General features: G+C 34.7%; 1 protein-coding gene across 3 annotated transcripts in view; it reads right to left on the bottom strand.

Moving 5' to 3' along the window:
• The window catches only part of LOC105832480, a 39,351-nt gene that overhangs the window by 21,297 nt on the left and 1,789 nt on the right, over positions 1–16,265 (bottom strand). The gene's annotated exons all lie outside the window — the stretch shown is intronic.

Below are 16,265 nucleotides of genomic sequence, written 5' to 3'. Positions count from 1 at the left end.
CGGTGCTCCCTCCGCGCATTGATCAGTCGGCAGGAATATACGTTAGACTACTTGTACAGTAGCGCGAGACTACGACTTTTCGGTGGCACAGTTCTATTTTCGTGTTCGCCGCATTACACATTATCGGATCGATGAACTTAATTGTACTTTGCTCAACCGTTAGGTTACATATTCACGCGTAATTATATCACTGTGAGTACACTGAATACAATTCAACGATTTTTTAAATATTTATATATTTATACATTAATATATTATGTTATTGGAATTAAAACGTGTAAATAAGTGATCTCCTTTTAAGTCGTTCATTGCTTTAAAGTGCTCTTGTAATATCATATAATGTTATTAAATATTAAATCATTATAAAATTAATCATTATTATTTGTGATGTAGTTTTTAGCTTTAATTTATGATTATGACTGATTGCATTCGGCGTGGAATTTATAAAACTAAAAAATGCATTAAAAATTTATATAAAATAATATTAGGCACCAAAAGATCCACTGCCTTGATTTGCGGTCCTGTAATTGCGGTTTTACTTCCTTTACTTATTTGTATTCACACATTAACAGTCTAATACAAATTATATCTTGTTCATTATAAATTATTAATTACCGCAAATCCATTTAATGTTTAATATATAAAGTATGCTATATAAGTTTCGACTTTGAAGAAGGTGTTTGAGAATTGCTGATGTAATTAGCGGCGGGTAGCGGTTTGTAGTCTGGACCGTGCGATACAACGGAGGTTCGTGACGGCATGCAGAAATGAGCGAGACGACGAACAAAAAAAAAAAAGAAGCTCCGTGCGAGACGAAGCTCCGCGCAAAGGGCAGAATTAATAAATCCCCGGGCAATAATTTTCTTCTCAACAAATTGCAGTCACCCGTATAATCATACGGGACTCTATGGGCGCTCTGATAGCGCTCGACATGATTACGCTCTATATTCGATTTATCTTGTTCTTTGTTCTTTGCACACAGGGAAAGATCCCCCTTCCCCCCATCGATCACACGCATCTCTACCCAGCTGTTTTTTTTTTTTTTTTTTGCGAGCCATTCACATATACGCGGACGGCGCGGCATCGAAACAATGGGGCTTTAAACCAAAATTATTTCCACATGTAACGCGCACACGGGATATATATAGATTCATTCGCGCTCTACTCAACTCGAGCCGCAATTCAAATAGCCTCGCGTGCACCTGAATTAAAAGCAGGCACAGATAACAATAGGTAGGCCGTGTGTTATACTAAAATACGTATGCGCGCGGTGCGCACAGCACGTTCTATATATTTGCACTAATTAATATATACCGAACATTATTGTACGGATGTATGTGTACTCTCCAAATATCAAGAACCGCGACTTTATTACCGCGCGTGAGATTGCGCCGGTTTCGCATTTATTTTCGCAATCTCCCCCCCAACGATTGTGGTTTACAGAACGACGTATCAATGTACACGTAGGCACTGATGTCGTGGTGTACTTGGTATAGGGTACGCCAATACCAATGCGACCACCTATCACGATACGCAGGAACATAGCCTGAGGTACGCCAGCTATTGGCATCCCGGCATCCGGGAGTGAGAGAGAGAGACAAAGAGCTTTAGCTCTAGCCGGGGGTATTGGACTATTGGATTCTTCTCTCCTCTGCTCTCCTTTCGCCTCTGTACACGGCCGGTACGCGGTCTTTCTTAGTTCGCCACCCTCTCCGCTCCATCGACCACCCCTCTTTCTCTTATTTTCCCGTGCTGTTTGAATGTGAGCGGCGAAACTTATTAAACCACGCCCGCGAGCCTGTCTGTCTTCTCTCTTAGCGTATTTTTCAATTAAACGCAAAAGTCGCGTGGACAGCTGACGCGTAGTGGACAATGGGAATGGTGAGGAGAATCGCGCGGAATGAGAGCGGGATATCTTTCGAGGATGAAAAAAAAAAAACCTAAAATAAATCATGTAATTACAATTATACAGCTATTCACATGCCGATAATTAATAACGCAGCGTATATTTTACTCATGTATCTTTTTAATTATTTATCATCATCTGAAAATTCATCACAGTTAAAACGTTATAGAATCATACCGCTGTTACGGCTATTTGCGCAATTTTATGTATTGGCGGAAAGCGTGGTACAGGAAGCTTAATTTAGCAGTATGATTTTTATATAATGAAAAAAAAATGTAATACACGTTTATGTCTCTCTAAAAATCCAGTAATGCGACGTTTCGAGCAATGGTAAAGGTACGATACGCGATCGAGGAAGCAGTCTCGAAAATTAAGTTATACTGGACTGGGGAGAATGTACGAACGGTGCTGGCATGATATCCGATTATCCTCCCTATATCGGATTGTTTTCTTTATTCAGTTTTTTTTCCGCTGTCCCTTTGGTGCGTATTTAAACGGTCACGATAAGTGACGTGGACTAATAAAAGACAGAAATAACGGTTAGAAAAAAAAAAAGCAGCTAGATAATCCACCGACCCATTTCGACCCAGTTTTTATCAGAAACTCTCCTCTTTTTCGCTCGCCTCCCTTATTTTTCTGTAAGTTTCTTCGCGCGCCTCGCTCCATTCGTTTCTCATACTTCCCCATTCCATACAACATACCCGCCGAGAGGAAAAGATAACAAGTAAAGATGCAACGACATGTGCAGCCGTATCCCTCTTGTTGACAGATTAAAGCAGTAGACCGAGGTAGAAACATAATGCGGAATTGAAATTTTGAAATCGACATGAATATGTTTCAATATTCGATTCGCTTAATATTGCAAACTTCACGCAGGATAGTTTGAGCAATCTTTTTTTTAAATTAGTCTCGACTTTTTTAAAAGATAACAATAAAAACATTTGTATTTTGTATTTTCCATGAAGTTCTCGATTTGAACGATTTACAGTCGCATCTCCTTTTAGTTAAAGCTTGTTGATATACTTCTTAAATAATCGACAAAAATTTATGATTTAAATGTGCTAGAGGTTACTGACTGGTTAGTTCGATTGATAGCGCAGTAGACTACTGATCGTTTAGCTTCGTTACTTGTTGAATGTCGAGCTATTGTCTAATGCCGTTTATCCCACCTAAATGGATTTCGAAGTGAATCAATAAGACAATAACCCCGCATAAAGGTGACTACTACTTGGATTATATTCACTGTGTATTAGCCGCGTGATTATAGAGAATGGAAGTGGGATGCAGGAATTAACGCACTTGCATAATCGTTATTTTCAAAACAAGCGACGAACAAGGCAGATACAATAGGAATGGAAGATTCCCCTAATTTTCCAATTTTACTGTAGATTTACTTAGCTTTTTGTAATTTTATGAATATAAAATTTTTTCCAGCAACAATTAATATTAAGGACTGGTAATTTTCTGTTATTGTTTCTGGAAATAACGTATTTCTGACGCGTATAATTTAACAGTCGTTTTAAATTTCGTTAAAAGTGATCTGATTCTTTTGCAAATCCGGATTTCTTCGACATATTACGTTGCCTTTCATTTTTCGCACACTATTTTATATTGGCTTTTTGTATTTTGCATTGTCAAAGACATGATGACGATTAATTTAGGCTACAAATCACTGTAATTCAATCGGTTCAATGCCACGAAAGACACAACGATTGATGTCTACATCATACGTGGCACAAATCGATATGGACAAAGTTTTATTCAATCGTTGGATAATTGTCATTAGATGCGCACTACTCGTTATTGTCCAAAGTTAACTTCCATCTTGAACAATACTGATTGCAGGTGTAAAGATAATACTATAAAAGCTCATTGCGTGCACCTGCGAGATAAGTTACTTGTCCTGAAACGGATTCAATTTCAAGTTTCCTGCTAGAGACAAAAGGAACCTCATATCAAAAGGACTTCTAGCAAAGCAAACCAACAGAGCTTCTCTATGTATCGTACTATTTTATATATCTACCTTTCCCTCCAGGAAAAATATCTTGAAATTTTATAGTGTATAACAAAAATTATATTGCTGCTTGAAATTTGTAAAATTCTAATTTATTATTAAAATGACATTATTAAAACGTAGAAATCTGCTTTATATTTTTCAGAACTACATAATGCATATATTTTTTTAAAATATTATTATTCATAAAATATACTATTTCCAGTATTATTAATTAAAAAGACATTCTGTCAATTATTATGTAGTAGATATTAATAACTACACGGAGAGAATTTTCTCTTAAAAATTACCCTGAAAATCGTGGTAATTGTGAGACTACGTAAACCTTGGAAAATTTTACCATACTTTTAATAAAATTTACAAAAATTTAGTAAAGTTTAGTAAAATTTTAAGAAAATTTGGCTAAGTTTTAGTAAATTTTGTTAGAAGTATAGTAAAATTTACTAAAACTTAGCCAAATTTTCTTAAAATTTTACTAAACTTTACTAAATTTTTGTAAATTTTATTAAAAGTATGGTAAAATTTTCCAAGGTTTACGTTGTCTCACAATTACCACGATTTTCAGGGTAATTTTTAAGAGAAAATTCTCTCCGTGTAGTATTTATTTCCATGGCTTTACATTTTGAGTGATTTTATTTAGTGCCACAATAGTTACATAATTTTTTTTTATATTTCATTTGTTATTTCACTCACAGTTTATCTTTCCAATTTGATCAACATTAAACAATTTTAGCGATTTTATCAAGAAAAAGATATATAAAATTATAAAGTAAAAGCAAGGAATAATACAATAATACAAATAATACAATGAATAAATGTCATGATTTTTAATATACTTCTATTTATTTGTTGATGCATATAAATATAAATAAAAAAAATAGAAATACGGTGCTCCCTGAATCTAAATTTTATTTCAGGTTTTATTATTCGATTCCCTGCAGGCACGCAGGTTACTGCGTGCTACACTTGCTCGCAAAATTAAATAATCCATTTATGGGTGAGTGCATTTTAACGTACATTGTATCGTGCTAAAATGCCAAAATCCTATTAGAATCATAGGTCTACTACGGATAGCGAATGATACAGCGAACGTTAATTAATACAAGAGATTAAAAATTGAAATTTTGATTTTAACTTAAATTTTGCTACTCCATGGAAAGGAGCAAAGAGATGACATTTTTAGGAGAATTAACTTTACGGGCCGAACGGTTATATATTTTCCGTATTTCTTATATTTTTTGAGATAAAAGTTTTTACAAATGTTTTTATTTCAAATGTATCTCTAATGTTTATTTTCTTTTCTGATTTTAATACACAGAATTGAGATTATATCGGTAACCGCTTAAAAATATTACAAATATTAAATATTAATTTCTCCCACGTAATCCGCATCGCGCAAGCGAATTGCTGATAAACACACAAATATGAATGATATACCCCGGGAACATAGATATTCCAAGTTTGCTTTTATCACAAAGAGAAAGGAAAGCTGGCTCTTAAGGGACACGCTGGAAGTACCCGCCTCGCGTCAGAAAACGATTTACCGAACGTCGAAGGCGAGAGTGAGGAGCTTTTCGCGAGCGTGATGGTTTTATCGGAAAACTTTTCGTAGTGTGACAATTTGTCATTGTAATTTTACAACATTGCGGGAAGCAGAGGCTTTAACGCAGAAGCGACTGTCTACCTGGAAGGTTACCTGCGTTCTATCGCGAAGAACATGCGCTTAAACGTAATACTCCGGCTGCGACGTAGTATGAAAAAAATGACAAAAAACTATCATAAATATCGCGTGAAAAAATTGAATCGACATTCTCGTAGAAGTTGCCGCAAAATGCCTCGAAACAGACATCAGTAAAAATAAAATGGTTACAAGAAAATTGCAGTCGTATTTACAGATTATAACTAATTTAAAAAATAATTTGAAAAAGTTTTATCTAATTATATTTTACATCTATATTTTAAAAATTAAGTATATGTATATATATATATATATATATATATATATATATATATATATATCATGTTTTTACTTATTTTTTGATAAAAAATGAATAAAGTAAAAAGTTAGATTGCAACGTTGATTTTAATAACAGATTCTTTGAATTTGAAATAAATTTTCTTCGATAAGAATGTTTTCAATTGTAACATTTAAAAGCAAAGAATTTCATTAGAGGAGCAATTATATTTCATTTTAATTCTCTAGAGAAAAATTTTATTTTAACAGAATTATAAAAATTTATAATTTAATTATAAGGATATATAATGCAAATAATTAGGAATCTGATAGTAATTCTACTCGACATTGATTCGCCAAGAAAAGATATTCTATATTCAGAAGTTTAAGAACGTTTGTTGAAGCTTGTGAAACTGTATATATGTGGAAACTGTTTATAACTACGTTTGTTTACTTCACTGTGCTAATTTGTTTTGCATAAGAAGTAACTTTAAATTATTTAACGATGCTATTTGTTATACCCGATATACGTTACATCAATTTGCTATATCGATTTTGTTGCCGATTGTTTGGCCGAAAGAAATGCAATGCAAAGCTGCAAAGCCATGTTGTCATAAGCTATATATTAAAATCCTGCATAGCTGCGCCAGGAATTCAAAATACGTCAAAGTGTCCTTTGTACCGTCAAGAAGTTTCCTCTGTGCTTGCGTAGCGCATAGTTGTAAGACCGGCTCTCGTGCAGTGTGATCGGGAGAACTTTACAGTTTCTCTTTCAGACACGTTCGAGTAAGGTTTCTTACGGGAAATGCTCAACAACTAAGTATGCATAGCTGGCACAACGCATTTTCCGCCAAACGTGCACATACATCAGGTTTGCAGTCGTAAGCTCTTCCATTACGGTCGTACTGTAATTCAGTGTGGTACGAGAAATATGAGCCGTTCAAAGAGATTTAACTTTTGAAGTTATTAGTACGTGCTCTAGGGGGAACAAAAGAAAGGCATTACGACATACAATAATCATAAAATCTGTTATGTTTCACTCTGTCATCTAATTTGCTTTGTAATTTTACATATTTTTTTACTTTTACATACACTGTGTGTGTGTGTGTGTATTCACAAAGAGAATTTTCTCTTAAAAATTACCTTAAAAATCGTAATAATTGTGAGACAACGTAAACCCTGAAGAATTTTATTATACTTTTGATAAAATTTACTAAAATTTTAATAAAATTTGGCAAAATTTTGTAAATTTTACTATACTTCTAACAAAATTTACTAAAACTTTACCAAATTTTAGTAAAATTTTAGTAAATTTTAGTAAATTTTGTTAAAAGTATAGTAAAATTCTTCAAGGTTTACGTTGTCTCACAGTTATAACGATTTTCAGGGTAATTTTTAAGAGAAAATTCTCTTCGTGTATGCATTATGTATGTACAAAATTTTTATGTTATTATAATGTTTTACTGTAATATTATTATTATATTTTATTATAAAATGTGTTCAAATTCAATCTTCTTTGCCATACATACATCTTTGTTAGAACTCTAATGACTTCCTTTATTTTTTCGTATGTTATACTCTATCGAATAATTGAATGTTATGTATAAAGGTACATGTGTCGCGCGCGATGTGAACGTAAATACATACTTCGCACATAATATGTCAAATGTCAATTGGACGACGCTCAATGGCAATTACGTGGTACTAGATCTGTCAGAGCATGGTGAGATCTTGGAAATTAGATGTATCTATATATAGTTATAATCGCGCAGTGTTATTCGTCGATAATGCATCCGCGAGTGAAGCTAATGCCGCAGAGAGAACTTTGGTTTAAAGATATCGACAACGCTAAGAAAATAATTACTAATTACTGTTTGTATGGTGTAAAAACTGTATAATATTCACAATTTAATTTTTTTTCTTTTTTTTTTTAGAAATGGATGACTGAAAGTTGGGTTCTCAACAAATTTAATTTTTAGACAAGTCCTATAAATGATAAACTGCTTCCATTATTCATCCACATTATTGATTATAATAATTTAAAAAATTGACCAAAAAAGAACTCTCTACTCTATTAACAATGCTTTTAATATTTATTATAAACAAAATTGTAAGGCATGGTATAAGTGGACTATATCATAGGATGGCAAATGTTTAAAGGCAGTAAATATTTAAAAAAAAATTTGTAATTAAGCGGCGAGAAATATTTAAAAAATTAAGCAACGTTAAAAAAATGTTTATATCTCCAAAAATTGAATGACAAAAATAAAGGATTTTTTAAAACGAGATCTCAACAGAATCCATTTTGTCAAGTAATTAACATAAAAAATTAGGATTATAAAATATGTAATGACGATAATTTTAGCAATGTTTGATAAATCTAACATTTTAATGGAACTCTCTCCAAAAATTTACTTATAAAAGAATGCTCGAAGTATCTTCAGCCCGCGTGAGCGCAAAATTGGTTAACGCGGCACTGTAATCACAACTAAATGTAACAAGTAATTAATACTGTGCTAAATTGTCTAATTTCTGTAAGGGTAATCTGTGGGAAACCGCTACTCATGCACGTCCGGCGTGTATACAGCTAACAAATTATAGCATTCGATAATGGAGAAGTCATTCGCGCAACTATCTCTCAATGCACCTCCGTATTCACGTGTGTACACGTGTCGCATTCGGAGATCATCCCACACATTATTTACTCGGCGAACGCAACACGCCGGCTGCCTGTTTGCCCTTTTTGTTAGTACGCTCCGACATTTCATCTCCCTCGGAATATCAGCACGCGTCCCGCTGTCGTTCGTCGGTCGGTCGGTCGGTCGGTCGGAGGGACGAAATGCCGCGCCATAGCGTTGTTCGCGCTACTGCAAATCTGGAAACGGGTATAATAATCCGTTATCTCCGCCACCGCCACCCTATCTCAGGCGCAGGCTCCGGCCCCGTGAGCGTGTGCACCATTGTCCGCAGGTGGTTTTGCATGACGGGCCAAAAGCGAATGCAAGAATTCGCGGCACATCGGGCCGTTCGACCGATCGCAACTTTGTGCTTTCCTGTGTGCGCGCGGCCTGTAAATTGACAAAGGACCCCCGTCCGCGGTTGACTCTTGAATCTGGAAAGGCTCTCTTGTCGCCCCGGTGCAGTGGCAGGAAATGGAAATTTATAGCTTTTTTGCTCGGTCTACAAAAATAGACTCACTGTTGCTCACTGGCCCGTATACTCCAGAAAACACAATGTAGCAAGGAGCAGAGATTCGGGGCGTCGAAGTGTAACATCTGCCTCACGTTTTCAGTTAATTCTCGTTTAAATTTTGTTAAACGCCCGTGCGGCATTCGTGTTCGTAAACTTTCTCGCAATATTCTCGCGTCGGATTCGAAGAGAGTTCGAAATCGGATCGAAATCGGATTGAAATCGGTTCGCCGTGAATAATTTGAAGACAACGCGCAGCAGCACGGGTGTGCAACGGGCGACAACGGAGTGACAACTGCAAACCACACATGTAATTTACACGCAAAACCACCGCGCGTGAGTTAAGTGAGTTCACACAGAGACGAGCACATATGCTGTCGAGAGGATTTCAGGATTGGCTGCAGCGTCGAGATAATGTAGCCATTCTTGCCGCTGCAATCACTGCGACCAGCATAGCGTGTACATATATGTGACAGCTATATCATCATTTCGCACAGGCAAAGGCTAGATATATGCAAATTCGAGAAATTCAAAATCTTCTACGGACCGACATATCCTTGCCGTTGCTTTTGATATTTATGAAGAGCTTTTTCTAGCTCCAGATCAATCCAGATGTCCGGATTAACTTAGGGGGGAGGAGAGTTTTATTTCGTAGAAAATTCGGATTTCAATTTATTGCACTTTGAAATGGAGCTGAATCTCGCAAGAGATCCCTTCCGTTTCACATGCATTCACTGTGATGTGATTTAGGATCGCGAGCTGACATCAGTGCTACGCTTGTTTCAGTCGACGTTGAATAAAATTACCGTAATGGATCTTGTAATGTTATAATTTCTGCGAAGGGGACTTCTTCCGACTCTTTTTTTTTTCCTTTTGTTAAAACAATATGAAAAATTATTCTACACCAGTAACCCCGTAGATTAGCCCTTCTATTCTTTCATGGATTTTAATAAAGGAGCTGTAATTTTCTGTACTTTATTTTTACTTATTTTGAATTTATTAACAAAGAAAAATACAGATTTTCTGATGCCTAACTTTTCTCAATTTACCTTAAAAGATTAAAACTGAGACCAGAGCATCAGATATGTCGACCGTCAAGTTTAATGAATTATGGATTAGCGATTATAGCTCTTGTTATAATACGGGGAGAGAAAAAAAATTGAATTCAGCGAAGTGATTGATATTTCCCGCAGTTGAAAACCCCATAAAAAATTATTTTGTGATTACTTCTGATAATCGCGAAAAGACTACGGAAAAAGCTGACAGAGAAAAATCGAGGGGATGTATTCCTGCTTAAAAGGTCCGATAGAATTGGAACAAGAAAAAAAAATTAATATAATCCTATCGCGTCTTTTGGTTCGTAAATGTCAGATTTGTTATCTTTTTCATATTACTTGCCATACAAATTAGTGATAATCTTAAATCAATGTTTATTTAACCCTGTTTTATCGAATATCATCTTTCTCATGTTTTCAGTTTATGTATAATGTATCATGTAATACTTTACTATTAGTAGATTGTACTTTTTATATATAAATAATATTAATTTTAATATATATACACAGAGAGAAAGATTTCTTTAGGTAGACAGTTTTGTTCGACTATTCCAAGTATATATTTCTTTGTTTTTAATAAATTTTATCAAATTTAAACAAATGTGTATAAGATTTATTAAAAATATAAATTGTCTGTCATTAAAAAAATTGTAATTTTGAGATTGGATTAGATAACTCGACAAGTTGTATAGAAAGACCTGTACGTTTAGATTAGTAATTAATTATTTAAGTAAGATACTTATTACTGTTATGAAACGATAGAAATTGATGACTTATTTACAGTAGTTCAAACGTGGATCCAATCGAAAGACTAACTTTACCATAAAAATCGGATGAAATTTCAATAAAGCTTAAGCCCGCCTCTATCATTTTCTATCCGGGTTTTCGCTTCAAATAGGGATGACTCGCGCATGTACAGATTACAGTTTGCGAATACCTGCTGGTATCCGGAATTTATTCGGCACAAGTCGTTCGATAATAACGGGATAGAACGTAATTCCGAGGTATTGAAAAAAGTGATACACGAGAGGAAATAATACGGAACTCAAGTAGAAAAGTTACTTCAATTGCCGGCGAGGGCGATTATGCTTAATGCGTGCGCATCTGAGGTCGCGCGCGTGAGAAACACCTGCTCTTGCTCGAGGAGAGAGAGAGAGAGAGAGAGAGAGAGAGAGAGAGAGAGAGAGAGAGAGAGAGAGAGAGAGAGAGAGAGAGAGAGAGAGAGAGAGAACCTTTTTTTATTCTTTCCCTTTGATCGCGTAGAAGACGACATAATTTTATGCCGCGTAATTTCGTCGACCTAGAGACGGGGGTCAAGTTTAATAACGCGAAGCCGACCGGTTCGATATCCGCGCGCTTACAAACGAGCGCGGATTTAATTCACGTCCATCATGCGCGAGCAGATGCCGATTTCGACGGACTATGCGTCCGGCTTTGAAGCCAAGTCCCCGTCGTCCCCCGATGCTCGATTTCATCGCGTCAACAACGACGGCAAAACGTCGTCGTCGTCGTATTGCGCCCTCGGTTTGATATCGGCCCCGCGTTTCCGACGACGCTACTTTCGAATCGATGAACGTGCACAAACGCCGACTATACGAACGGATTATATATGCAGGAGAGAGAAGAGAGAGAGAGAGAGAGAGAAAGAAAGACAGTAAAATCGACTGTAATAGCTCGTGTTTCAAGTCTCTCGCCAAATGCGCGCGTATTTCATGTTGTTCTATTTATATGTGCGCCCGGTATCAATTTTATATTTTGCTTTTTGTTAGCCGATGAACGAAAGCTCGAGGTTTTTCATATTCCGTCGGGTTAATATTAAAAGTTGCAAATAAATTGTGTAGTTTTTGTCATATTGTAATAGCAATGTTTTTTTTTTCTTTTTCGAGCATACATTTCCCTTGCCGGCTGTAATGACCCTTCGATCGATTGAAATCGCGCATTGAATATCCGCACGTCGAACGGAATCTCTTTCAGCTGCAGTTGCGAGCGGCTAAGCGTATTTTTCTTTAAAATACGAAACGGAATCGCGCGGTAGAAGAAGATTACGCTTTGTAATTCTAACGCTAATACGTGCATACTGCAATCGAAATGCACCAACCTACTATACTTGTCTCTACTGAAAATAATCTCTGGATTCTAAACCTGGCGAAGAGTCTTGCAGCAGTTAAAATTGGTTTTGAGATTTCAACGATTATTGCGGTGTAACGTATTTTCCATGAAGATTATATAAAGTTACCTCTCTAGTTAATGGAATTGTAATAATAAGCATGTAAAAATGTAATAGATTTTATTAAGTTGATTATTTGAGAAAAAAGTCCAGCGCATATATTAATATAAATGATGTACAAACATTTTTTTTAATGTATGAAAAGCTTTAATCAAGTTACTTAGCTAATAGAAATTACAAAAAAGGTTGTAATATTATACAATAAAAATATTTGGGGGGGGAGGGAAATTCGGATTTTTGTTTGATTCTTTGCTCCTTTGCGCTGCTGCTTACGTCCGGATACTACACGATTTATTTTACATATCTCTTTTATTGTCCAATGTTATTTCAATTCAGCACTCCCGTGTTTTTTCTGCGGTCGACGTAATTGAATGATTACACTCATTAATTAGTGCGATGTGGAAGTGACTCGAGCGGCGGGTAAAAGTTTGTGCGCGGCGGTGGGGCCGATTAAAGGAGACGTTTTTACGAACCCTCGTGTACGTCAATGTGTCAAAGTGAAGCTCGTTAAACTTCCTTAAGCTGCGTTACACGATAATACATCGGCGATAAATTAAAAATAAGATAAATAGAAGATCCGTCTTCTTCCAGGACGGTGGGCGCAATGTTGGACTTTTTATGGAAGAGTTAACTCGGCAAGCGATCGGACTTGAACATTTATTAAGCTACGTCTTAGACGCCTCATCACATCGTTGTTATAAAGAAAACTTGTGTAAAACGTTCAAAAGAGAACATTTTGTTTAATAGGTAAACTTGGGTTAAACTGTGCAGTTATCGGTCATTTATGGAATATACTTTCAGTCCTTCTTGTGAAAATATTTGTTTTTATCAGTATCTTGTTAAAAGTATGATGCCAATATATTTCTCTTTTGTTGTCAGATTTACGTACAAATAAAAAGGCATAAACAAAGTTTCCAAAATATTGAGACTGATTTTCTATTAAAAACGAATCAAGCAGCAGAATATGAACAATTTATTACATAAGTATCTGTAATTTTACCAAATCTATAATTTATAAGTAGATATCAAAGAGTTTGCAATAAATTTATAAATACAATAGGAATTAAACAGATTAAATTTAAAAAATGTGGGTATGTTAGTGTGTGTGAGATAAGAGGCTTTTAATTTCATAAAATTAAAAATTTTCAATTTTGTTTTAATAAAACGAAGATATAAACGTTTTTTAACATAATTCTCTAAATCGGAATCAGTATTATCCATTTAAAGAAAGGAAATAATCTGATTTCACCGATTTCGATGTAAAGAGAGTATGTTTCCGTTCTTCAAATTATTTTATACTTTTATAATTGTGTACACAGTACAAATAATATACTAGTACAGTAGTACACATATACTTTTATAATTGTTTTTAAAAGTTTCTCTTTGAAGGTAAAAATTTCTATTTCCTGTTCCACTTTTTAAAAATCTTATTTTATGCCAGAGAATTCGAATAGATAAGAACATTTGATGTACGCTCAATATAAAAAAATTCTACGCGTCGATTATATTCTCTCTCTCTCTCTCTCTCTCTTTTACTTTTTAAAAAATCATTTAGGTCACGTCTCTTGACGGCAAAAGTAAAGTACTCATGATGACGGCGTGTAGATTGTAGAGCACAAACAACCCTCCAGCTCGAACATCCGTCGTTCTGTTCGACACGCGTGTTCGAGGCAGACGCGTGAAGTAGAAAAAAACGCGGTTTTGGAATACTGAAATCGGTTTTGCAATAAATTCGATGGCCTTTGAGATCTAACGGATATATCGAAAACACGCTTCCACCCATAATTGTTTCGCATTGAAATTGGATATCGCGACGAGACTTGACGCTACGTACTTGAAACGCACTCGTGCCCGTGTAACTCTTAAACCGCTAACAAACAAAATGTCGTACTTAAGCGATGAATATCGATTTGAAGTACAGATTGAAAGTGGGGTGAGTTACGAGATTATTAATTTAGTTTCTACATTAAAGCTGCTGTCTTAAACAAATTTCTAATTTTAATTGTTTACACTGTATTAAAAAATTTGCTTAATTATGCCCGTGTACGTCAGAATATTGATCTAATTAAAGCAGACAACTCGTATTATTAAGAAGACATCTTCCAGATGCTTTATGTTTCAATTTTGAATACGTTATTTGGATATTTTTTACTCTTTTCTTTAAAAAGAGATAGAGTTTTCAATCGAACAGTAAATTGACTACAAGTTGCTGTAAATAATTTTTTATGTGCAATATGCTTTATCTTTCACTTAAAATAATTCTATACAATTTTATACAGTTTTGAAAGAAAATATATTATTAAAGTATTTATATCCAATATAGCCTAAGTTTTATGAATTTTTTAATTTTTTGATGAAAATAAAATTTAAAAATAAGGCTTAGATTAAAAATGAAAAACATTTTTGAAACAAAAAAAGAAATATTTTTAATTATTTATATAAGTACCGTAAAGATTTTAAAAAAAGATAGCACTTGGACTATGTTGATTACATATATACTTAATATGACCAAGTTATATATTTTCTTTTGTTTCATAAATATAAAAAAAATTCAACATTAATTAAACATTTATCTTAACGTTTATCTGTCAAAAAGCTTTTCATTAATTGGAAAAAGACACAAACGCAAAATACTAATCAAAAGTTAAATAAAGAATCAGAATCTTAACTTTTGTATAATAAAAAGATATATATTGTGTTTTCAGTAGTGTCCCTGGCCATAATGGTTTTATCATACAAAGAGTTTTCTTTCTTTAATTATAAATAAGATGTTTTAATAAAGATGTAAAGTAAATATAGTTGAAAAATATAAATAAAGAGCTAATATGTATTGCGGATATTTATAATAAAATTATTACACGATAGTTATACAAAGCAAAAACTTACCTTTGAAATTTTATATTTAGAATAGCACAAGCATTTGAATAAAATGTGATTACAAGCCGTAGAAAGCAGATATTGACCAGTTAACTGGCAAAATACATCGTATCGACTTCCTGAGCGATATATTAGCGTTATCTGTAAAATTCGTTGTGTAACTATTTCGAAATGGGGGTGAGCCAAATTGGATATATGGCCATATTGAGTACAGACACCTTATTTCCGTAAATATTTATTTTTTGTGAAATATCTCTATCGTTTCTTAATTTTTATGCCACCTGTCATATCTAAGCGTAAATTAAAAGTAATCTCGAGATTTTGTAAGCTCCAATTAAAGGGAGAACGAATAGTCAAATCCTCAATTAACTTTAACTAATATTTATGAGGACAAGGGCCATGAACTTATGATCTGATGAGAATTAATTCAGGTGGATAAAGATCAATTTACATGTAAATGCAAACACGTACTTAAAATTGCCCAGTTCAAATGAACCGTATTGCGTATTCAGTGGCTGAAATTCGAAATATGAGGATGGTTGAAACGTACGGGATCGCATGGCGGTAATTTATCATAAAAGAGCGCGCGGTATTAATTACCGCAGAAATTACATAGATGAAGATGCGGCCGCATAGAGTAATTCAGAGAGAGTACCAAAAAAGAACCCGAAAGAATTCTCTCATTCGCAGAGAAGGTAAAGTTCTCCGGCTATCAAATCGAAATGAATCGGAACACCGGTATTTCGTTGAAAGCGCGCGGTAATATATCGCAAAAAGGTACGAAGGTTACGTATCGGAACTGTAAAAAAAGGAGAAAGAAAAAAGAAGAGATAGAGAGAGAGAAAAAAAAGAGGAAAACTAATTGCGTCGTACACGCACGCTCTGGTTACCGCGAGCGAAGATTTCCGTGCGTGTTTTTTTTTTTTTTTTTTTTCATAAAATATCGATCCAATCGACATTGGACGAGCCATAAACTCAGCTATTTTGCGAGACGTGCGCTTATCTTTTGGCTTCCAAGTTCATTGATCGTGGTGAGGGGGATT

Source organism: Monomorium pharaonis, chromosome 4, assembly GCF_013373865.1.
Source record: "Monomorium pharaonis isolate MP-MQ-018 chromosome 4, ASM1337386v2, whole genome shotgun sequence".
Classification (NCBI taxonomy): Eukaryota; Metazoa; Arthropoda; class Insecta; order Hymenoptera; family Formicidae; genus Monomorium; species Monomorium pharaonis.
This window is presented reverse-complemented; position numbering and strand designations above follow the sequence as displayed.